The 25,855-nt window shown below is 46.4% G+C and overlaps 1 protein-coding gene across 2 annotated transcripts in view; it reads right to left on the reverse strand.

The window, feature by feature from the left end:
• The window catches only part of PAPSS1 (3'-phosphoadenosine 5'-phosphosulfate synthase 1), a 169,308-nt gene that overhangs the window by 58,186 nt on the left and 85,267 nt on the right, over positions 1–25,855 (reverse strand). The gene's annotated exons all lie outside the window — the stretch shown is intronic.

A 25,855-nucleotide genomic window follows, 5' to 3' on the forward strand; every position in this document is an offset into this window, starting at 1 on the left:
TGACACTGTGCAGGGGGTTTTTTCATCGGGGGCTCGGGATGTTACATTAATTTCCCCTGAGTCTCCAGTGAAGTTACCAGATACCTTTTCTGGAAATAAAAAAAGAGTTCAGAGTTTTCAAGGAGGGCTGTAAGCTTTTTTTTCATTGAGACCACACTCTTCTGGGGATGAAAGTCAGAGAGTGGGGGTCATTATGTCTCTGTTAAGGGGGGACCCCCAAGCTTGGGCTTTCTCCCTTCCGACCACGGCCCCTGAGGGTATGACGGTAGATGCATTTTTTAAGGCCCTGGGGCATATTTAAGATGAGCCTGATCGTATGCGTATGGCTGAGGACATGGTGATGAGTGTGTGCCAGGGAAAGCACTCAGCCGAGTGGTTTTGTACAGAATTCAGATGCTGGGCTGCTGAGGTCTGCTGGAATGATGCCGCCCTCTGGGGTTTGTTCCGTAGAGGCCTGTCTGAATATCTGAAGGATGCTTTGGCTCTCCACCCTCCGCCTGATTCCCTGGAAGAGGCTATGACACAGGCCGTCCGATCGCCGGCCACAGGCAAGGGGAGTGATGCAAAGTGAAAGACCGTTATTTTCCCAAGGAAGGGGAGCCAGTCCTATATTGGAGATCGCGGAGATGGGAACCATCGACCTCAAGGAAAGTTAAAGGAGACAACGGCGCGTGGGAAAAGGCTGTTTTCACTGTGGCGATTCTGGACATTGGAGAAAGGTGTGCCCCTCCCATCCACTAACCAAGCGACTGAGCCCGGGTGATTGTCGTGGAGGTCACCCAGGCTCTCAGGTACCTGAGAGCATCTCTATTCTCTTCATACAGGTACCAGCTTTTCCAATCTCTGCTCTGAATCCACTCCTGTGTCTCCATTCAATGTCAGCAAGCAGTTAATCCTGAATGCTATCTCTGTGTTTTCAACTCTGCAAGCTTATATCTGGTATATAGTTTTTTCAACTTACTCTGCTTGTCCCCTTATGTTGTGAGGTCAAGAAACTTTTCAAAGTGCTTTATGATCCATGTAGTGCTGGACATGTGTTTATTTGACCACAACATATTATTGGGTCCTGGTGTCTCAATTTAGTGTGATTGATTAACGAGAAGAGAGCCAAAAAAAAAAAAAAAAAAAAAAAACAGCCTTAACCTCCTATATATTCAGACCTAGCTAAGGGGAGCATTTATGCAGGGGTGGCATTTATGCACATGTAATCGAAGTACAAGTATCAAAGTACTACTGGCAGCTATAACATGGCAGGAGACAGGTAAGACATTTATATACATCTACTCCCTGTACATTTGGAATACAACAAATATATACCATATGCATTTGTGTAATTTTTATCCTGGCCGCTGCATTCACACACATCCACCGCCCTGGCATTAACTCTCTACACTCCATCCATATCGGCCCCTCGCTTCTTTCCACTCCTATGTATAGCACTCACGCTCTTTTCACATTGTTAAATTGCACAGATCCAGTCAGTCCCACCATTCAACATAAGAGACGCTCTCACAAATCACTTAAACATCTGCTCACTCTTTCTATCCTCCTTCTCCTAGTCGCACGAGACATTGCTCCCAACCCTGGTCCCCCATGTTATAGAAAGTCAAACCCCCTAACTGCTACACTCAGAAACCCCTCTAATCTTATTAATATTCCCTGCATGCCATCTGTCTCTCTTAATTGTGCACTTTGGAATTCTCGCTCAGTGTGTAACAAACTCTCCTTCATCCATGACTTCTTCGTTTCTAATTCTCTTAACCTCCTGGCTCTTACTGAAACCTGGATCCAGCAGTCAGACACTACTGCTGCTGCTGCTCTTTCATACGGGGGGCTACACTTCTCTCATACCCCAAGATCAGACAGTAGAGCTGGTGGAGGCGTTGGTCTGCTCCTATCACCAAAATGTACCTTTCAGGTTATCCCTCAAGTACCCTCACTTGTCTTCCCTTCTTTTGAGGTCCAAGCCGTCAGACTCTACACCCCCTTCTCCATGCGAGTGGCGGTGGTGTATCGTCCTCCCGGCCCCTCCCATCAGTTCCTGGATCATTTTGCCACTTGGCTTCCACATTTTCTCTCCTCTGACATCCCTACCCTCATCATGGGAGATTTCAACATCCCCATTGCTCTTCCGCTCTCACCATCTGCTACTCCCCTTTTATCTCTAACCTCCTCATTTGGCCTTTCGCAGCTTACTAATTCTCCAACGCATGAAGACGGAAACTCCCTCGACTTTGCCTTCTCTCGGCTTTGTGCAGTGGATGATTTTGCAAACTCCCCTCTCCCGCTCTCTGACCACAATCTTCTTTCATTCTCTATAAAGAACTGCCAGGCTGCTCAGGTCACCCCCACTGTCCAGACTTATAGAAACATACAGGCCATTAACACCCAGAAACTTATGAAGAACTTGCAGTCTTCATTGGCCCCTATCTCCTCCCTCTCATGTCCTGATTCTGCATTGAAGCATTACAATGAAACACTTCAAAGTGCCCTGGATGAATTTGCACCCCCTATAAATAGAACACCACAATGCAGACGGCGACAACCCTGGCACACGGTGCAAACACGTTTCCTGCAGCGGTGCTCCAGGTGCGCCGAACGTCTGTGGAGAAAATCCAATCTACACAAAGATTTCATCCATTTTAAGTTTATGCTTAGAACATACAACACTGCCCTTCACATCTCCAAGCAAACCTATTTCAACACCCTCATCACCTCACTGTCCAATAACCCGAAACGTCTCTGACACTTTTCATTCTCTACTCCATCCAAGAGTACAGGCCCCAACCACGGAGCTCCGAGCTGACGATCTGGCCAATTACTTCAAAGAAAAAATTGACCAGATTCGACAGGAAATTATCTCCCAATCACCTCATACCATGCACTGTCCTCCCTCCCCCACTGCATCTAGCTCACTCTCTGATTTTGAACCAGTCACAGAAGAAGTAAGCAGGCTCCTTGCATCTTCTCGCCCAACTACTTGCACCAGTGACCCATTTCCGTCACATCTCCTCCAGTCCCTTTCCCCTGCTGTCACCCCTCACCTAACTAAAATATTTAACCTCTCTCTCTTCTGGTATTTTTCCCTCCTCATTTAAGCATGCCATCATACATCCACTACTTAAAAAATCATCCCTCGACCAAAACTGTGCCGCTAACTATAGACCTGTCTCTAATCTCCTGGAACGCCTGGTCCACTCCCGTCTTATCCACTATCTCTCAGAAAACTCTGTTCTCGACCCTCTCCAATCCGGTTTCCGCTCTTTACACTCCACTGAAACTGCCCTCACTAAAGTCTCTAATGATCTGCTAACAGCTAAATCAAATGGTCATTACTCCATGCTAATTCTCTTGGATCTCTCTGCAGCATTTGACACTGTGGATCATCAGCTCCTCCTCACTATGCTCCGTTCCATTGGCCTCAAGGACACCGTTCTCTCCTGGTTCTCCTCCTATCTCTCCGACCGCTCCTTTACTGTATCTTTTGCCGGTTCCTCCTCCTCTCACCTTCCCCTTACTGTTGGGGTCCCCCAAGGATCGGTTCTAGGCCCCCTCCTCTTCTCCTTGTTTGACCAATAGGGGCAGTGTACAATCAGTAGATTTGGTTTCCAGTACCATCTCTATGTTGATGACACCCAATTATACGCTTCTTCTCCTGACATCACGCCAGCCTTTCTAGAAAACACTGGCGATTGTCTAAACGCTGTGTCTAATATCATGCCCTCACTATATCTGAAACTGAACCTGTCAAAGACTGAACTCCTGGCGTTTCCTCCCTCTACTAATGTACCTATACCCGACATTGCTATTTCTGTGTGTGGCTCCACTATTACTCCCCAGCAACAGGCCCGCTGTCTTGGGGTCATACTTGATTCCGAGCTTTCATTTGCCCCCCACATTCGATCACTGGCTCGCTCTTGTCATCTGCACCTCAAAAACATTTCTAGAATTCGACCTTTTCTTACTTTTGACTCTGCAAAAACTCTTACTGTTTCTCTTATTCATTCTCGTCTCGACTATTGTAACTCTCTTCTAATCGGTCTCCCTCTTATCAAACTCTCCCCTCTCCAATCTGTCTTGAATGCTGCAGCCAGGATCATATTCCTCACCAATCGTTACACCGATGCCTCTACCTTGTGCCAGTCATTACACTGGTTACCCATCCACTCCAGAATTCAGTATAAACTTATTACCATCACCCGCAAAGCCCTCCATGGCTCAGCACCACCCTACATCTCCTCCCTTGTTTCAGTATACCACCCTACCCGCGCCCTCCGTTCTGCTGATGACCTGAGGTTAGTATCCTCAATAGTCAGAACCTCCCACTCCCGTCTCCAAGACTTTACAGCGCCAATTCTTTGGAATGCACTTCCCAGGTCAATACGATTAGTCCCCAATCCCCACAATTTTAAGCGTGCCCTGTAAACACATTTATTCAGACTGGCCTATCGCCTCAACACATTAACCTAATCTATCCCTGTGTGGCACAGCCAAAAGTTTTACTATAACCAGATTTCCCGCATCATGTTCCCACATGCTTTATGCATCCATTAGCCCTCTGTGTCTGTACTGTCACACACTTAACATTATGGCTGGTCCATACAATCAGGGCAACTGTTACCACCCACCTTTCGTGTCTACCTCTTTCCTCATAGACTGTAAGCTTGCAAGCAGGGCCCTCTTTCCTCTTGGTATTTGTTATAATCTACTGTATGTGATTATTGCTATGCTGTAATGTCTATTGTCTGTACAAATCCCCTCTGAAATGTAAAGTGCTGCGGAATATGTCGGCGCTATAAAAATTTATTATTATTATTATTTTTCTGCCTTCTCTAAAATGTTGTTGCAAGTGGAACTTTGTTGTGGGAGTGTCTCCACATCCACTTCTGCCTTCGTGGATTGCGGATCAGCATTGAACTTTATTGACTCTGATTTGGTATCCAGGTGTAAGTTAGGGACAGTTAGGTTGGAGACTCCTATTCACATTGTGGCCATTGACAAAACACCACTGGTAAAGAATGACATTATGTTTCGTACTGAAGAGTTTCTCCTTAAAGTGAGTTCCTTGCACTAGGAACGTATTTCATGTTTTGTGATGGACAACCTGCCTGCGGGACTGGTGTTGGGGTTCCCCTGGTTACAATTGCATAATTCTGTAATTAATTGGGAATGTCGGGACATTGTTAAATGGGGTCCCTATTGTTCTGAGAAATGTCTTGATACTGTGTCTGTGTCGTCCGTGGGTCTGGAAGGTATTCCAGAGTGCCTGATAGACTATACGGACGTTTTCTCTGAAGAAGAGGCTGAGGTTTTACCACCACACCGCCCATTTGATTGTGCCATTGACCTGGTTCCAGGTACTAAATTGCCCAAGGCCCGCTTGTATAACCTTTCGGGTCCAGAACGGGCTGCGATGAAGGAGTATATTTCCGAAAGCCTCCTTAAGGGACACATTCGTCCTTCTGTTTCTCCTGTGGCGGCGGGGTTCTTTTTTGTAAAGAAAAAAGACGGTGGTTTACGCCCATGCCTCGATTTTCGTGAGTTAAATAAGATAACTGTGAGGAATACGTATCCCCTTCCAATTATTCCTGATTTATACAACCAATTGTCCGGAGCAAAGTGATTTTCAAAATTAGATCTACGGGGAGCGTATAACCTTATCCGAGTCCGAGACGGAGATGAATGGAAAACCGCTTTTCTCACTACTGAAGGGTTGTTTGAAAATCTGGTCATGCCTTTCGGCTTGACGAATGCTCCAGCAGTCTTCCAAAACTTCATAAATCACGTGTTCTCTGATTTTACTGGATATTTATTGGTGGTATATTTGGATGACATATTGATCTATTCTCCTGATAAACAGACTCACATTGGTCATGTTCGGGCAGTTCTCCAAAGGCTCCGGGAGAACTGTTTCTTTGCTAAACTGGAAAAATGTTTGCTTTTTTGTTCAGGAACTGTCTTTTCTGGGGTTCATTGTGTCTGCTGAGGGGTATCGCATGGATCCTAATAAGGTGCAGGCCATTGTCGAGTGGGTTCAATCTTGTGATTTGAAGGCTCTGCAGCGTTTCCTAGGATTCGCCAATTACTATCGCAAATTTATAAAGGGGTTCTCACAGGTGGTTAAACCCCTCACAGACATGACTCAAAAGGGGGCCGATATCAAGAATTGGTCAACCGCAGCGGTATCGGCATTTCAGTTTTTGAAAACATGTTTCATGTCGGCCCCGGTTCTTGTTCAACCGGACCTGTCTGAACCATTTATTGTTGAGGTAGATGCCTCAGAGGTGGGGGTGGTATTGTCCCAGGGACCCGCCACTTTGACCAATTTAAGACCTTGCGCCTTTTTCTCAAAGAAATTCTCTCCTGCGGAGAGAAACTATGATGTGGGAAATCGAGAACTTCTGGCCGTTAAGTTGGCCTTTGAAGAATGGAGGCATTTTTTGGAGGGGGCTGTCCATCCTATAACCATAATTACGGACCACAAAAACCTAGCTTATATTGAGTCAGCTAAGAGGTTGACTCCTAGACAGGCTAGATGGTCACTTTTTTTTTCCCGATTCAACTTCTCGATCACTTTTCGTCCAGGATCTAAAAATGTCAGAGCAGATGCCTTGTCACGCAGTCTAGATTCGGTGTCCCCCCCGGAACCTCCATCCTCCATTCTTCAGCCTGGGGTGGTGGTGGCAGGTATTTCGAATATGTTGGAATGAGAGATTCGGGAAGCCCAGTCTCTTGCACCGCCGGCTAAGCCGGTGGACAAACTTTTTGTGCCAGCTCAACTTCGCCTTAAGGTCCTCCGGGAGTTCCATGACTCAGTTCTGGGTGGACATCCAGGGATCTCGGCTACCCGTAAGGCCATTGCTAGAGTATTCTGGTGGTCTGCTTTAGCTTCTGATGTTGGGGAATATGTGTCTGCTTGTGATGTTTGTGCCCGTGCAAAAACCCCCCATAACCGGCAGGCCGGGGAATTGGTACCACTGCCAATTCCTGAAAGACCATGGACACGTTTGTCCATGGATTTCATCACCAACCTTCCCCCCTCCAAGGGTAATACCGTCGTCTGGGTTGTGGTGGACAGGTTTAGTAAGCAGGCACACTTTGTACCTTTGGCAGCTCTACCTAATGCGGAAACATTGTCCAGATTGTTTGTTGAGCATGTGGTGCGGTTGCATGGGGTACCCTTGAATGTGGTGTCTGATAGAGGAGTGCAATTTGTTTCCAGATTTTGGAGGGCTTTTTGTAAAAGGTTGGGTATTGGTCTGTCCTTTTCATCCGCTTATCATCCAGAGACTAATGGGCACACCGAGCGGACCAATCAGTCTCTGGAGCAAATTTTGCGTTGCTTGACCTCAGACCGACAAGATGATTGGTGTTCTGTGTTACCGGTGGCTGAGTTTGCATTTAACAAACGCGTTAACCAGTCTACGGGTACATCTCCCTTTTTCTGCAATTATGGGTTTCATCCTCATTTTGGAGAATTTTCCTGTTTGAATTCTGGGTGTCCTGGGGTGGATGAGACGATCCAGCGGTTGGGCGAGGTATGGCGAGAGGTCCAGAGTAATATTACGAAGGCCCAGGACAAATTTAATTTTTTTGCGGACAAAAAACAATCCGCGGGACCGGTGTTTCAGATTGGGGATAAGGTATGGTTGTCCACCAAGAATATAAGACTCAAGGTCCCCTCTGCGAAGCTTGGACCCAAGTTTATCGGTCCTTATGAAATTACCGAGGGAGTTAACCCGGTGGCTTTTTGGTTGCATCTCCCGCCATCTCTGCGGATCCCTAATGTTTTTCATAAGGCCCTTTTGAAACCTGTGAGGTCCGCTGGGGAAGGATCATCAGCTTCCCCAACACCGGTTTTGGTAGACGGGCAGTCGGAGTACGAGGTGGAACGAATTGTCGACTCCAGGTTGGTCCATCGTGCCCTTCAATATCTGATACACTGGAAAGGCTACTGTCCTGAAGAACGCTCGTGGGTTCCTGCTCGATCGGTTCATGCGGATCGGTTGGTCCGGGCCTTTCACGCCAAGTACCCTGAGAGACCTGGGGGTCCAATGGCCCCCCATTGAGAGGAGGGTACTGTCATAATCCAGGACGGGGTTTCGCTTTGGCCTGTCCTGGTCTGATTGGGGGTTAATTGTTCCACCTCTCCCTGGCAGAGGGTGGCTATTTAATGCTCACTGGACCTAGGTCCGGTGTCAGTTATACTCCTGCCCTCGGCTGAGTTAGTTGACCTTGTGCGTACGTGTGCCTTGTGCCTGATATCTTGCTTGCTTGTTTGGTTTTGATCCGGTTCTGTCCCTGTTACGAGTTCTGCCTGTCCCTCTTGTACTGCGCTACCTCTCGTGTATGACTCTCTGCTTGTGACCCGACTTCTCTCTGCTCGTCCCCTTGGTACCGCGTCGCCCTCTTGTGTATGTCCTTTGGTTTTGTCTGACCTCCCGTTTGTTTATCCCTCCTGTACCTCGCTGTCCGTACTGTGAATGACCTCCGTTTTGCCCGACTGAGTTTTCTGTCTTCTCTGAAAGCAGGACGCTAAGCCCTGCCCCTTGGCAGTCACATGACCGTAGGTCCCGTGCCGGCTTGTTAAACTTCATCACTAAGGTCCTGTGCACCTATACTTTCTAGATATCCTGGTCCCCAGGGGTCCCTACAGTGCGGGTGAGTCCCTGCTCAGCGAAGGCTGTACGCCGGCGCTGTCAGGATCCTAATAATGGCATCTGCTAATTATGCCAGCAAATTTTACTTTGCATTTACAGTATATTACAGTAGTTTTCCCCCCACATATGGAGTAACTGTGTGCTCAGGAGAAATTGCACAACAAATTCTATGGTCCATTTTCTCCAGTTACCCTTGTGAAAATAAAAAAAAAAAAAAATTGGGTCTAAAAGAAAATTTTTGTGAAAAAAAGTTAAAATGTTTATTTATTCTTGAATGTGGTTTTGAGCACCTTGAGGGGTGAAGTTTTTAGAATGGTGTCACCTTTGGGTATCTTCTATCATATAAACCCCTCAAAGTGACTTCAAATGTGATATATAGTCTAAAAAAAAATGGTTTTGTAGATTTTGCTGGAAAAAATAAGAAATCGCTGGCCAGCTTTTAACCCTTATAACCTCCTAACAAAAAAAAATATGTTTCAAACAATTGTGCTGGTGTAACGTAGACATGTGGGAAAAGTTATTTAACTAGTTTGTGCGATATGACTCTGATCTAAGAGCATGAAAATTAAAAATTTGAAACTTGCTAATTTTTCAAAATTTTTGTGAAATTTCCAATTTGTTCCACAAATAAACCAAAGTCTTATCGAAGAAATGTTACCACTATCATGAAGTACAATATGTCATGAAAAAACATTCTCAGAATCAGTGGGAGCCGTTGAAGCGTTATTAGAGTTATCACCTCAAAGTGACAGCGGTCAGAATTGAAAAAATTGGCTTGGTCAGGAAGGTGAACACAGTATTCGGGGTGAAGGTGTTAAGCACGTTAATTTTTTTAACAATATAATACAATATAACCACATGCGATGCTAGCAAAAGTCACATGACAACCACTTTGGGGGGCACACAGACACATAATAGTGAGGGTATGACAAGCTGTTTTTCCCCATTGCTACTCTCAAACCACACATCACAGGTGATGAAAGACATCGGGCAATCCTTATAAAAAGATTGTATGTGCCCATCAGTACCTCTCTTCCCTGCACAGTAGCTCACAGTTACAGAGGATGTTTTGGTCCTAGTTTCAGTGGGAAGAGCAGCCCTATCTACATAACTATTTGCTGGAAGCCAGTTGGAGGCAATGTGTAACAGTCTTGACACCAGATTGCAGCATATAGCATAATATCTGCTGATAATGGCGCTATATGCTCACTACACCCCCTAGTGTTGTATGTTCATAGCACAGATCCACTAATGTACAGCATGTCCCTGTAAGGGTTATAAAACAAGGTAGAAATGCACTGATGAATACGAATATACCCAAGAGCTTACAACAGAAGAAACAAACTCCTTCAAGCTACATGGCGTATACCTCAGTCAGTCATGTAGCGGGTTGGGGTGTACAATGAGAGCTCCGGAGTGGAGGAATGCAACATGGCAGGTGACAGCTGTTTTATACCGCATAGGCTACTTTCACACTTGTGCCTTTTTGCGCAGCATTTCGAGCGCACATGAAACGCAGGCAAAAACCGCTTACAAATGCTGCGTTTTTTCGTCGCATCATCGTGCGCATTACGACAAAAAACGCTGCGTTTGTATGCGGTTTCATGCGTTTTTCCATGCGTTTGCATTTTTTATGCGCATAGTGTCACAATCACAGGAGGAAAATCCTTGAAAAATTCTTGCAACAGACTCCACCAAAGGGACAGCAGTGGGCTTGTGTTATGGAAATTCTTTATATAGACCCAGTTTACAGCTGAATTCTTCACATTTGCTTGGATTTTCTCTTGACAACATCGATCTGCGCTGGAAGAGTTTTCACTTCAACTTGGATCTGGCCATCAGGATGGCTCAGGCTTATGCAGTTACTTGCTATCAACAAAGGGAGAGAGAGAGAGAGAAAGCAAAGACGGCAGTGTCGGCGTTTGTGGATACATCCGATTGTTGAACTCCGTGAGAGCTGTGGAGCGTACCACACCCTCTACAGCGAGATACAGGCCAACCCGGAGAAATTTACTGATTACACACGGATGTCCCAACAAAGCTTCACGGATTTGCTTGGTCGTGTCCAAGATGCCATCTGGAGACAGGACACACCGCTCCATCGTGCGATTCCTCCCGAGGAACTTCTCCTGGTCACATTACGGTACGTAGTATTGCAAAAACAACGCCTGCATAATTTTCTTTGTTCTCACATGGACTATTCCAAAGCTGGCAGAATTATTGTTCTACCATGTAGTTAAACAAAGGCTGCAGTATTTTTTTTATGCCATGTAGTAAAGAAAAGGCTGCATATATATTTGTATGCCATTTTTTTTTTCTTGTGTTAAATTGTATTTTTTGTTGTTGTAACAATATTAATTTTTGTTGTTTCTCTGTTTCACAGATTCCTGGCTACTGGAGACCCTCTCTTCACTGCACTTCCAGTACCGTATTGGAATATCCACGTTGTCTGGAACAGTTGCAGACACCTGCCAGGCTTTGTGGGACATTCTCGGCCCCGAATTTATGCCCCTGCCCACCGTGGAAAAGTGGTTTGAAACAGCTGAAAGATTCTGGACAGTCTGCAATTTCCCTAACTGTTTGGGTGCCGTTGATGGGAAACACATCCGTATTATAAAACCAAAAAGAACAGGCTCTGAGTACTATAACTATAAAAAGTACTTTTCTACAGTACTCATGGCCATTTCGGATGCAGACTGTATGTTTGTTGCAGTGGACATTGGGGAATTTGGCCGTGGGAATGACTCCCAGGCTTTTAAGAACTCTGATATGGGCCAGAGGTTGTATGGCAACCAGTTCAATTTCCCTAGGCCACGGCCTCTTCCCAACACCGAAGGTCCCCCACAGCCCTTTGTAATGGTTGGGGATGAGGCATTCCAGATGTGCCAAAACCTGCTCAAGCCCTACTCCAGCCAGGACTTGGACCACACCAAAATAATTTTTAATTACAGGCTGACCAGGGCCAGAAGAACTGTTGAGTGTGCCTTTGGTATACTTGTCTTCAGATGGCGCATTCTCAGCACAGCCATTAATCTGAAACTGGAAACAGTGGATGAGGTGGTGAAGGCCTGTGTGGTTCTACATAATTTTGTCATGTTAGAGAGCACCCGAACTTTGAACTCGATGATGCAGCTCCTAACCCATTGCCTGAATTTACGCAGCACCCTCTCAGGTCATCCGTTGAAGTTGGCTAAATGAGTGAACAATTTGCGGTCTACTTCAACTCAGATGTGGGACGGGTGGAATGGTAAGATCAAATGGTGTAACAAAGTTTTCTTTTGTGTGTATGTTAATAAAAAAACCTGTGTTGATACCTGCACCGAGTGCACTCTGTCTTCATACACTTCAATACAATAATCATCTGGCCCGGTGTACCAGTGAATTAATGATGCTGTTTTGTACATCATGAATTTACTAGTACTCCTGAACAGGTGACTATACATACACACAAGTTGTATGATCTTTATCATCTCAACACTTTCAGTTCAATTTGCTGCGACAGTGGAGATAATACAAATAATTTTTTTGTCACCTGGCATGATGTTAACAATAGTGATTTGGGACTGCAGTTGCATGCCTCACCATTTATGACACCTAACGCCATGACTATAAATATTTGTAGTATCATCACTGTGGCTTCAGTTTGAACACAGACAGTAGACATAATAAAGTTTATACAACTAATACAATACCCCAGGCCTGGTGTCATGCTGAAGTGAGGACGCCAAACGCATCCAGACTTCAGAAGGTTATCACACATGGGCAGAATACACATAAGAGGTATATGCAGACTGAAGCGACGCTGCAGGTTAAAACTCATGTGTGTTCACCTGCCCAGGTGTGAGAGTTATGACACAAGGGCAGGGTATTGTACATACGGCATGTATTTTCCCATCATCTCCTCAGTTTCTCAACACACACTGAATAGAGGATGTGGTTAATTACAAGGTATATCTAGAATCACCTTGCCTTGTATCACAAAAAGTTAAATGATGATGGTAAAAACATACCATAGTCAATTAACTTTTGATGATACCTGGCAAGGTAACAATGGAGACGCCTTGCACGCAACAACATCCTCTATTCAGTCTGTGTAATATTAGCTGACTTAACAGACTGGTGGGGAAAATACAAGTCATATAGATTTGTGTTTTTGACTACACATAACTCCAAGACTGACACAAAAAAAGTGTCAGTAATGGAGCTATGTGGTGGCAAAAACACTATTATACGGCGAAGTGTGTGTATGGCGCAGTGTGTGGAGGCGGCGAAAGACACATTAATGAAACAGTATTTTGTGAAAGCAGAATTGCACATTTATTTTTTAAAAAAAATAAATAAATTTTATTTTGAAGGCCTTTTGGGGGAAGAGTGGGATACTTTGGGGGTGTGGAGAGACGAGGAACGGCTGGAAGTTGAGGAAGGGGTTCTAGGTGAAGGGGTGACTAAAGTAGTGGGGGAAGAGAGCTCAGGGATGGAAACGGAGGCAGGTTGAGAAACATTAGAAGACGAGGGGGGACTGACAAAGTCTTTTGCTTCCTGTTCTTCTTTGGGGCAAGAGTCACCTGCCTGGACCGACTACACCGTGTGACCGCCTTACATTGCTTGACCGCCTGGAGATGGTGGACTGTGTCCGTGATGAGAAAAAGAGGTAATGTGGGTTACCCCTCTGCTGCTCGGTGGTGACGGTGGCGGTGCTCCTTGAAGGAGAATAGGTGGTGTCGGTGCTCCTACGAGGAGAAGTGGTGGCGGTGCTCCTAGGAGGCGAAGTGATGGCGGTGCTCCGATGATGAGGAGTGTTGGCGGTGCTCCTATGAGGCGAAGTGGTGGCAGTGCTCCTGGAATGATGAGGAGTGGTGTCGGTGCTCCTGGAATGATGAGGAGTGGTGGCGGTGCTCCCATGCTGATGCGGAGTGGTGGCGGTGCTCCTAGACGGAGATGTTGTGTCAGTGCTCTGACCAGGAGAATAGGTGGTGGTGGCCCAAGATGGTTGTGCGGTGGCGGTGCGCCAAGATGGTGGAACGGTGGCGGTAGTGGTGCTCCAGACAGGACCAGCGCTTGCCATGCTGGTGGCGGGGGTGGAGTGTCCAGCAGCACTCGGCATTGGTGTGGTGTATTGTTGTGCGGCTTGGCTAGGAATGCAGGTGGCCGTGCAGTGGTATGCAGCAGAAGTCGGTACTGTGGTGAAGCGAGACAGTGGTGGCACAGGTGGGAATGACACCACTGAGTGCTGCACATACTGATTCTGCTGCATATCCTGTAAGAAAGCAGTGTTGCAGGCCTGTAACACATTCAGCTGTTGCTTAGGACTAAGGTGTTCCGCCATGCCCTGTTCAATTTTACTAAAGAAATGGTGCGCTGGTCTGTTGAGGTCGGCCTCCAGCTGGTCAAGGCGCTGGTCGACGGAGTGGAAGCGGTGTTCCATGTGGGTAAAACCGCGTTCCATGAGTGAAAAAACGCTTTCCACTCTGTCGGACAGCGACTTGAGGCTGGCGTGAAAGGCCTCGCTCAAGTGCATGAACTCGGGCAAGACAGGCCTGTCCGAGGCCCTCTGCCGCTGGCGGGTAGTGCCCGCATAACCAATGGCAAAGACCTGGGACAGGGGAACACCTGATGGACCAGCTTCCTGGTCACCAGCTGTCCGTGTTGCCGACTTCCAAGTTGCTTCCTGCCTGTCGGATGGCTGGGACGGGTCTGAGGTCGATCGATAAAGGACCGCTCCAGGGACAGGTTGCAGGGTGCTGCTCTAGGTGCTGTGAAAAGAAAAGTAAAACAGTATCATGCGTTTACTAGAAGCATCAGCTGTGGAATAGAAAAGCACGGGTTATTAAAAAAAAAAAAAAAAAAAAAAATTAATACTTACGCTCTGGTGGCAAGGACCGGTCTTAGGAATGCCAACTCGAGATGGGTACTTTGTTCTGGTCCTTGCCGCAGAACCACTGTGAACCTGTCCCTCAGCATGAAAATCAGTGCTGAAGCGGTCCTTCATTGAGCGCCAACGTGTGCTGACTTTGTTCACTGTAGAAAAAACAAAGAAAAAACGTTATACAATGCACTGATGGCAACATCTGTATCATCACACACACCTGAGTGAACGTGGCAACATTAAATGCGGCATCACAAAAGAATTGAATACACAATGCATTCACTGTGGATCCTGATGACACTGGTGAGTTTACTGCAAGAATATATCTTGCAAGAAACACACCAGTATCAACAGCATTAAGAGTGAAAGCATGATCAATAAAGCATTACAATACACAATGCATTAACTGTTGATCCTGATGACACTGGTGTGTTTACTGCAAGAATATATCTTGCAAGAAACACACCAGTATCAACAGCATCAAGAATGAAAGCATGATCAATAAACCATTACAATACACAATGCATTCACTGTTGATCCTGATGACACTGGTGAGTTTACTGCAAGAATATATCTTGCAAGAAACACACCAGTATCAACAGCATCAAGAGTGAAAGCATGATTAATAAAGCATTACAATGCACAATGCATTCACTGTTGATCCTGATGACACTGGTGTGTTTACTGCAAGAATATATCTTGCAAGAAACACACCAGTATCAACAGCATCAAGAGTGAAAGCATGATCAATAAACCATTACAATACACAATGCATTCACTGTTGATCCTGATGACACTGGTGTGTTTACTGCAAGAATATATCTTGCAAGAAACACACCAGTATCAACAGCATCAAGAGTTAAAGCATGATCAATACAGCATTACAATATACAATGCAGTCACTGTTGTTCCTGAGGACACTTATGTTCACTGATAGAATATATCCATCAGGAAACACAACAGTATCCTCAGGAACAAAAGTCAATGCGGCATCAAACAGCAGGGAAACACCTACTAAACGCCTTTTTTGAAGCTGCAGAGGAGCTGTCCCAGCACTCTATCGACGCTGCGGCCACCTCATTCCAGAGCTGCCGGGTCACCACACTGTCTTTGTACTGCTGGTCACGGCTGTCCCACAACGGGACACGCTCCTGGACAAGGCGAATCAGGTGCTCGTTGTGGAGATAGATGTCTTCATCCCGTTGTGGAACCTAGAAAAAAAAAAATTATAATTTTGGAAATTGATGAGAATCACATAGAAAAAAAAGGAAACAGAAAAGAAGAAGTATATAGCAGAAGAAACAAGAAACAGGACAGAAAAAAAGGAATAGAAACATTTTTTTTCAAAAAAAAGGGTCCTTGAAAGACTTGATACTTACATTGCGTCTCCTCGCCGTGACTTAGCTAGCCTGCCCCCGCTGTTCCGCCTCACTTGCCGGTTCCGATGCGGAGGTCTGTAAAAGAACACAAATTATTACCCATTTGTAGAGGCAGCTATACTTACACAAAGGCAGCAAAATCCTCACCTCCCGATCAGCTTGGGCCAGTTCTTCTTGGGAAGGCAAATATTCGGATCCAGAAGACATGCTGGAATAAAAAAAAAAAAAAAAAAAAAAAAAACATTAGTACATAATATATTTTAAAGGACAGGCACACATATATAGATTTTATAATACTCACATTTTAGTTGCTGAAGCTGTAATCCAAACTTGAATCTTGTCTCTTGCTGGGTGGGTGTATTCTCACTTGCAGGGCTTCTTATCTCTTGCAGACTGTCTGTAGAGTGTGGTCTGGCACTACAGACCCCTCCTTTTAAGTACACTCCTCCAAAACAATGTTGCTTGTTTAGGGGGTGGATTAAACAAGTGTCTAGACATTGTTTACTCTGAAATCGCGCACGCTCACAAAGCGTTGATGTGCGCACTTCACAGCGCACCTCAGCGACCCCATAGACTAATGCTATTTTTTTTGTGCATTGCGTGCGCACACGATTCTTTAACGATGTTGGGCGGAACAAAAAATGCAACATGTAGCGTCCGGTGCATCTGGTTGCACACCTGGAAAATGCGCAGCGCACGAAAACGCTGAGGCACGCGTGCAATCGCTAGACACTGCGCCCGCCATTTTAAAGATAGGGGACAATTGTGCGTGCGACCGATAGCGCATGATGCGCTGCGCGATAAAAAAACGCTAGTGTGAAACCGGCCTTTCACCTGGCTTTAACGACAAGCATCGAAGCTAGCTGTTTAACCTTTTAAATGTCGGTGCCAGCATTTAAATTGTGCCATACTGCTAGCTTCTCCATTCATGTGACCGTGTAGTGTGGAGTTCAAGCAATCACACAATCGCAAGTTCAAGTCCCGAGAGGACTAAAAATTAAAAAAAAAAAAACAAGTATAAATCAAAAATAAGTCTGGAAAAAAACAGAACAATTCTAAAATCACCCCACTTTTTCCACAGTTAAAAATAAACTGATTAAAAAAAAACCAAAAAAATTACCCATATAGGAAGTAGTGCAAAGAAAACAAATTCATAAGGAACCTGTCAGCAGGATTGTGCTCAGTAACTTACAGACAGTTAGGTCAGCGCCGTTCTACAGCTTACAATGATACATTGGTTGGTGAAATCCGTCTTGTGGTTGTTGTTTAATCTGTATTTTCATTTATGAGTTAAGGCCCCGTCTCACTAAGCAATCTCGGTAGCGAGATCGCTGCTGAGTCACAACTTTTGTGACGTAACAGCGATCTCACCAGCGAGATTGCTGTGTGTGACAGCGATCAGCGAGCGGCCCCCCTGCTGGTATCGCTGATCGCTGCAAGAAATCTCTGGACATTTCTTTTGTCGCTGGTCTCCCGCTGGCCAGCACGCATCGCTGTGTGTGACAGCGGGAGACCAGCGATCAGGTGTAAAAAATATTAAAAAAAAATAAAAAATAGAGTTATTCTCACCTTCCGACGTCCCGTTCAGCCATCCCGCCTCTCTCCACACTCCGGTCCCAGTGATCCTTTGCACGAATGACCGCGAGAATTTGTTATCCCGCGAGACCGTGACATCTCGCGGTCATTCGTGCAAAGGATCACTGGGACCGGAGCGTGGAGAGAGGCTGGAAGACTGCGCGGGACATCGGATGGTGAGAATAACAATATTTTTTATTTTGATTCTATTTTTTACAGGATGGCCAGCGATGCCGGGCGCTCGGCATCGCTGTGCTGATCGCTGGTGAAGCTGTCTGTGTGACAGCTCACCAGCGATCACATAGCGACTTACTAGCGATCCTGACACCTTGATATCGGTGTCGGGATCGCTGGTAAGTCGCTTAGTGAGACGGGGCCTTTAGGCCTGTTTCACACTTCAGTTGTTTGACGTCAGTTGCAAACCACCAAAGTGTGAAAAAACGGATCCGTTTCCATTTTGTAACAAAAGGATGCCAACGGATCCGTTTCTTGGATGAATCCGCTGCAGCCGCGGGAGAGGGGGAGAGGGAGAGGGGGAGGGAGAGGGAGAGAGAGAGACTTTTTTCGCCGCTTCCAGAGGGTTAAACTGCATGAAAGGGAAATCTTCCGGGCATGTGCAGTTTCAAATAGCGGTCCGCCTCTGGGAAAAAACATTACATTGTCCGCCTACTCCAGCCGGCGGACGCTAAAATTCAAAATGATCCGTCAAAAAACGGATGCAACCGACGACCAGTCAAAATCTGCTGCTAATGCAAGTCTAAAAAAAATGGATCCGCCCAAAAAAATGCGGATCCTTTTTTTTCATAAAAACGGCGGATTTTGACTGACGTCAAATAACTGAAGTGTGAAACAGGCCTTAATTATATGCTCGTGCCCCGGGGCGGCTTCATATGGTGCGCTGACCTGCCCCATAGTTTACATACTGATTATTATATGTATTTACTGCACAGGTGGGTGGGCGCCATTTTCAAATGGATTTTTTTTTTCTAAATATCAGGATAACCTTAACCATAATAATGATACGCACATTACACATGCGATTATGCTGCCACACTGGTGCCATGGCTGGTACCTGCCTGCAGAAGGGTTTTTTGTTGCTTTTTTTCCAATATGTACGTATAATATTCATTATGTTAACTAGGGGGCAGGTCAGTGAGGGATCAGTGTCCTGTCAACAGTCTGCATTATGAATATCTAATCAGAAGCCCCCTCCCACCACAGGCTGCCCCGGAGTACGAGTGTCACGAATCATTTTGGATTCGCAGCAGCTTTGGTTCCGCTATAATTTAAATGTAGCTTTTTTTCCTTTCAGGCCAGCTAGGGTTAAATGTCAGTTTCCCTGCTGGCAGCTGCTTTGATTGCTAGTCAGCTGATAAGGTGGTGACACTTCCACCATCATTCAAAAAGTCACATGATGCATCAGCTGACTGTCAGTGATAGAGCAATCTATGTTGACCAAGCCTGGAGTAAAAGCGCTCTCTGGTTGCACTCGTGAATCTGCTGGTTTCGTGGCATTCATGGTCCTGTGCCTTTCCTCTGCTGTGGTGCTTTGTAGCAGAGACAGTTGTTAAGTTTCCCTTTTAATGTCTGTCTTGTTGTTGTCCCTTCTCCCTATGTTGTTCACCATTTGCAGTGGTGATGCTAGCGTCCTTGCTGGCCAGTGCACTAGCCAGGGAAAAGCGAGGAGACGAACAGGGTTTAGACAAAAGATTTTGAAGGCGGGGTGGGGGTGGGGGGGAAGAGGACCCGCTTAGGGCATTAGGGGAGTTTAGGGACAAGCACAGGATGGAGCTCAGGAGGTTCCCATCTCTTGTTCCCTATGGTGAGGGCCTTCCTCTCCCCATTCCATCCCGTTGTTTGGTGTATGCTGTGTGGTCCACTGGACTTAACCAAATTGGTTCGTGACAACGAGCATCTCATTAAAGGGAACCTGTCACCACATTTTTGGGCTACCAGGTAAAAATATCATTCAATTTAGTGTCACCTATGCATTACACAAGTACTTTTGATACCCCTTGACTCCCCACGTATGTTCCATAAACACGGTTTTTATTCCCCCTGCTCTGTATGTAAATATGCTCGGTCCGGTCCGACGGGCGTTGCTTATTGTCCATCTCTCCCCCCTCCGGGCTTGCTCTACGCATTCCTTTCGGGGAATTTCTGCGTTCGAGTTTTGGTGCATGCGCAGTATGCTTTGGCAAACTGTGTGCAAAACAGAAAAGTAGTATGGCGCATGCACCGGCATCCGCGATTGCATTCTATGGCCCAGAAGTATACTTCAGATACATAGAAAGCAATTGCGTATGCCGGCACATGAGCAATACTGGTGACACTAAATTGAGTGATATTTCTACCTGGTAGCCCAAAAAAGTGGTGACAAGTTCCCTTTAACTCAAAACTGAAAACACAGGTATTACATACCTGGTAATGTGTTTTTTCATGAGACATGATGGCACCACGAGAGAGGGGATCCGCCCAATGAGGACAGGTAACCTTCAAGATAAAAGGGGCAGCTCCTCTCTCCGCATCAGTTGTTTTACAGAGCACGAGAGGAACTCCGCAGGTTAGTGTACATATAAATAATATATCCTTTACACTACTAAATTTCTGACACTCAAGGGAGTGTATAATGCTAATAATGCACCCAACTAATGATGTGATCAGTAGGGAGGGAATATAAGGGTGCCGTCATGTCTCATGAAAAAACACATTACCAGGTATGTAATACCCGTGTTTTTCCATTCTACATGACGGCACCATGAGAGAGTTAGAGATTTGTATTCTCTTAGGGAGGGATCACTGCTTGTAACACTTCTCCCAAATGTGAGGTCAGAGGTAGCAAATAGGTTTAACCTATAATGCCGAAGCGGACCAAGAGGCCGCCTCACAGGTTTGGTCTATGGGAGCGTCTGCTCTCTCCGTCCAGGGCGTTATCATGGCCCTCGTGGAGTGGGCTTTATACCTTCTGGAATAATCCTGCCTACACTGCTATATGTTAGCATAACGGCCTTTTCCACTCATCTAGCTATAGTCTGTTTAGAGGCTTTTAAGGCTCTTCCTTGCCCCTTGGAATGAGACAATTAAGGACCTCTGTTTTCTCCAAGGTCTCATTACCTCTAAATACTGCAGGAGACATCTCCTCATATCTAGGCAATGAAGCCTCTCCTCCTTCTGCTAGTTAGGATCAGGACAAAAGAGATAAGATTATCTCCTGAGTCCTATGATATTTTGATATCACCTTGGGAAGGTATGCTGGATCTAATTTTAACACAACTCTATCGTCTATGGCCTGAGTGTAGGGAGGGTCTTATTGATAATGCGAGTAAATGCTCAACCTACTGGCCGATGTGCGCACCATTAATAAGGCTGTTTAATGTTAGAATCCTTATCTAATGTTGTGTTTTGATGGTTCAAACAGACTCTGTCAGAGATGACAGGAGTAAATTTAGATCCCAAGGAGGAGGAGTAGAGGACCTGACAGAGTCAGCTTTAGTACAGGCCTGGACAAACCTGACCACCCACCTATTGTTTGCCTGGTCGCAGTTGAATAAGGCTGCCAGGGCTGAGACATGTACTTTGAGGGTACTGACAGTTAACCCCAATCCTAAACCTTTCTGCAGAAATTCCAGTATTGCCACTAACGGGACTTTCCCTTCCCGTATTGGGTCTGAGGGAATAAGAATTTTTTACATATCCTCCTAAAAATTTTTGTAGTCACTGGTTTTCTGCTACTGAGTAAGGTGGATATTAATGCTGCTGAGAATCCCTTTTCCTCTAGTAGTGACCTTTTAAATTTCAGGTTGTCAACTGCAGCCTGGATCTCTGAGGGTGATTGAAGGGACGCTGTGTTGGAAGGTCCTAGACCTCTGTCACTGATATCACTATTTTTGGCCAAAAAGGGAGCTATTATGAACACTCTGGCTCTGACCTCCCTGATCTTCCTCAAAACCACTGGTATGAGGCATATTGGAGGGAAGGCGTACAGGAGACCTGATGTCCACTTTATCCTAAAGGTGTCTACTGTCCATGGTCTGTCTGCTGGACTTTGGGCGCAGAATTTCTGAACCTTCCTGTTGTCTTTTTTTGAGGCGGAGAGATCTATACTGGGTTTTCCCAAATGTGCACTATCCATTGAGAAATAGATTGTTTTAGGTACCATTCTCCTTGCCTCAAGTGGTTCCTGCTCAGACAGTCTGCCTTCAGGTTGTCTCTACTTCGGATATGCAGGGCCGGTAATGAGAGGGACTGGTGTTCTGCCAGAGTCATGATCTGTCCTCAAGCTGCTTAGTGGAGGCCCTTTGACAATAGCAGTCACCATCAGCCTAAAAAGGGCCGGTGACTATCTGTATACAGGACAGAGAACGGGTTTCTCCCTGGTGGTTTACATATGCAACCACTGCTTGTTTGTGTGATGGGACTCTCACGTGGTGTCCTCTTTAAGTGTGGTAACAACTCCTCTGACGTTTTTTCGATTGTTAGTTCTCAATTGTTTGGAGGATAGATTTCTTTCCTCCTGGGCCCAGGGATCCTGGAGCCATAATGTGTTTACTTTTGGAAGCAGTCACGCTCATCCAAGAAGGGCCGGTGGCTTAGGTGGACTCCCCACCCCCAAGGACTAGCGTCCATTGTGACCACCTTGGAGGGTGTGTGTGTGTGTGTGTGTGTGTGTGTGTGTGTGTGTGTGTGTGTGTGTGTGTGTGTGTGTGTGTGTGTGCGCGCGCGCGCGCAGGGTACTCAGGGAGGACTATCTGTAACCACCACCTGAGTGACTGGAGTACAGAGTCCAGGAGGGTGAGCTGTTGCTCTAACCGTCCCTGAAGTTCCCGGTTGTTCTGTATCACACACCCTTACCGTTCCCTTGTGTGGAACTAGGCCCGTTTCACTGCTGGTATGTCAGAGGTGAGGGACCCCAACATCAACATGGTCCTTTATCAGAACTATTTCTGCTTTTTTATCCCCCTTGTCTTCCTCTGGGAGGTGATACTCCTGCTCCACCAAGTCCACTGTTAACCTCAAGAATTTCTAGATCATTGCTGGTTCTAGTATTTTTTTTTTTTTGAGGTCCAGCTGCCATCTTAGCATCTATAGTGTTTTCATCACTATTCTGACTTGATCCTGACAGTAAGGGAGATCTCTTCCCACTATCAAGAAGTTGTTCCGATATACTCTGGTGAAACCCTCTTTCCCTCTGAGGTGCGCTGTGATTTTTGCGATCAGCCTTTTGAAAAACTTGAGGGCTATCACTACTCCACAGGCCAGGTCCCTGTATTGAAAGTGACGCTACTGAGACCCATCTGGACTGTCACTTTTGAGACACATATGGTCTTATTGCCGGATCTGGTGATAAGTGTTCTTTGAGGTCTCGGAATTGTTCTATAACAGTTGAGGAAGGAGGAGTTCTACTGCTGGCCTTATCGTCTCCATCTTGGAAGACTGGATTATCAGATACCTATTGAGGTCTTTCCAGAATTATGATTGCCCTCCAGGAATCTATCTGGGGAGTTTTTTTTTTTTTTTAAATAGGGGGGAGTAAAACTCTATCCTATCGAAATTTCTTCCAAGACATGTTTGTCTAGGAGTGAGGTTGCTTCCCCTTCCAGACCGTCTTTCTTTGAGAGGACTGCCTATGCCCTCGTGGAAGCCAGTGGTGGAACCTTAACTCCAGACCTGATCCCACAATTTTCCAGATCCAGGTGCTGAACGAGAACCTCTCCCAAGCTGGAAAGAAGTGCACACGAGAAGGCCTGTCACTGGAAGGGTTTTTTGGGGTCTTTGGAGGGCATGCTAAAGTAAAAGCCTCTCCCATGCTAAAGTAAAAGCCTCTAGGATAGTCTCCCTGAGGATTCTTTGCTCTAGCTGATCCTCCAGGTTCTTAAGGGATCTAACCACACCAGTGGCTGCGATGGCCGATCTAAGTGTTTCAGCTGAGGGCACCAAGGCTGTTTTAAGACAATTATCTGTCTTTCTGTTGGAGGTTCTTTCAGGGAACCAAAATCCTTAAGGAGCAGGAAGAACTTTCTGGCAACCTTTGAGATCGCTACGTCAATTTTGAAGCCTCATCCCAGGATAAGGCTGTCTCTTCCTCAAAAGGGTACTTCCTTTACAGGAAATTGATTATCTGGGACTTCCTCACTGGTTTTTCCCATTCCCTTTTAATGAGTCCTTGCAACTGTTAGTTAATAGGGAAGGCTCTACGTTTTCCTTATAGCAAGCTTGTCGAACATGAGTTCTTGGCTTTCGCATCTACCAGCCCCATGGTAGGTCGGACTGCTTTAATAAGCTTGTCCGTACTGTATCCTCTACTAGGAACGTATCTTTTCCATCTGAGCTCCTTTCTCAGTAGCGAGATTTAACAGAGCTCTCCTATGGTCTTCTTGAGAGACCAATGAGGGGTTGGTCTATCCCTTGCTTTGCTATTCATGTTTGTTGAATGCAAAGCCCTTCCTGATTGTAGACTTTTGACAATCAGGGATCTCCAGCTCTCAGCAGAGCGGGTGTCTCTTCCACTACTGTTCTAACAGTACAGGTCTGACACAACCCCTTATTTCTAAGGGACTTTTCTTTTTTTTTTTTTACATAAGGAATATTCCCTATTCCTAGCATTTAATTTACCCCCTTTTTAGGGACCTCTAATGCTCTACCCCACCAATGTATGTAAAAAGAGAGGAGACAAGAGAGAGAGAGAAAGAGAACAGACATTATCGTACTGGACTTTCTCGAAGCTCACTCACCACTCGGACGCTTCACAAGACGGGTACCGGATCTGGAGGCTGACTGGTCTGTACACATGACTCCCATTGGGACTGTGGACCCCTCCTTGTTAACACCATGACGATCCTCCCGTACACTGTCCGAGCGGCTTCCACTGTAGTTATTGTGCATCTGGCTCCTCTCATCTGAGCGAGACCGCCACTCCTGCACCTCCTGGCGCGGCTGTAAGTGCTCTGGCAAAAAAGGCTTTCAATCTTAACAAGTTAGCTGCTGCCGCTTTCAGATGAGAACAGTCACATTCACCCTAGAATGGTTGGTGACCCCTGCCAGCACTTCTGACAGCATTACCCCATTTTTTTTTTTTTTTTTTTTAAATTAACTGATCACCTGGTTGATCCTGCACCTGCCGGTCACCTGCGCTTCCTGGGTGTTATCCACATGCGCACTACATCCGACTTGTTTGCACCCCCAGTAACCACTACTGGTGTGTGCTGATCTCCTCCCCGTGCATACCCCGGAGCGCGCCAGCCTTTCCCCCAGGTGCGCGCTCCCTTTCTACACTCGTAAGTGTCTTTCTGGCCACTTCCTGGGGCGCGTTTCTATCCTGCCACTATCGGGTGCGTCACTTCCGGTGTGCGCCCGTGTCACTTCCCGTGCGCTCCCGGCGTTCTTCTGACGCCCGGACGCCATGACACCCGGCACTGCTGCCCCCTCCCTACCTGGACCTGCCCGGAGGGGGCGATAATGCTGCACCACCCCTGGCTACCAAGTCGCCCGGTCACCTCCACCTCCTCCATACCTGTGCTGGATTTTACCTGGAGGGAGCGATCATGCCGCTGGCCACCACTGATTCCTGCAGGTACTGCTTCTTCTTAATGGCCCAAATGGTGACTTGCGTCCTGGGCTCAACAGGGAGGGATTCCGAGAGGGTCCCCCGATGAGCCTTACCTCTGCCCGGGCACCGATGTGCCTCACAGGCTGCATGGCCATCATACGTCGACAGGGAGGGAGCACAAAAGTGGCCTCCGTGGACTACTATGGGGTATGTCGGCATCTGGGAGGGTACACCCAATGTGGTCTCCAAGGCATCAAACTTCACCCGGGCAATTGCCTCACGGGCTGTGGCCATGCACTCGCTCAGGGGGGGGGGCATAGGAATATATTGCCCCCCCGAGGCGACTACCGGTACCTGGTGACGGGTGTAGCAGACCGGTGCCTGCCAGTAATCACCCGACCCAGGCATCCTCTTCTTTCTTCTAGAATATTCAAGAGGTTTTCATCTTGAGGGTTCCCCATCGAGGACAGGAAACCAACTAATGCGGAGAGAGGAGCCGCCCCTTTTATCTTGAAGGTTTCATGTCCTCATTGGGCGGATCCCCTCTCTCGTGGTGCCGTCATGTAGAATGGAAAAATAAAGATTACACAACAACCATAAGACATATTTCATCACCCAAGGTATCATTTTAATCAATATAACGGCGCCAACCTGACACTGTCTGTAGGAGACTGTGCACAATCCTGCTGACAGGTTCCCTTTAAAAGGCAAAATTCCCTTTTTTCTTGGATCATTAAACCTCCTCCCCTTCACTCCCCCCACCACAAAAAAAAAAAAAAAAAATGCAGTAGGAAGAGATCAATTCATTCTATGTCCCACTAAATAGCAC

The sequence above is a fragment of the Dendrobates tinctorius genome, unplaced genomic scaffold, assembly GCF_039654945.1.
Source record: "Dendrobates tinctorius isolate UK_male_01 unplaced genomic scaffold, ASM3965494v1 ptg000030l, whole genome shotgun sequence".
Classification (NCBI taxonomy): Eukaryota; Metazoa; Chordata; class Amphibia; order Anura; family Dendrobatidae; genus Dendrobates; species Dendrobates tinctorius.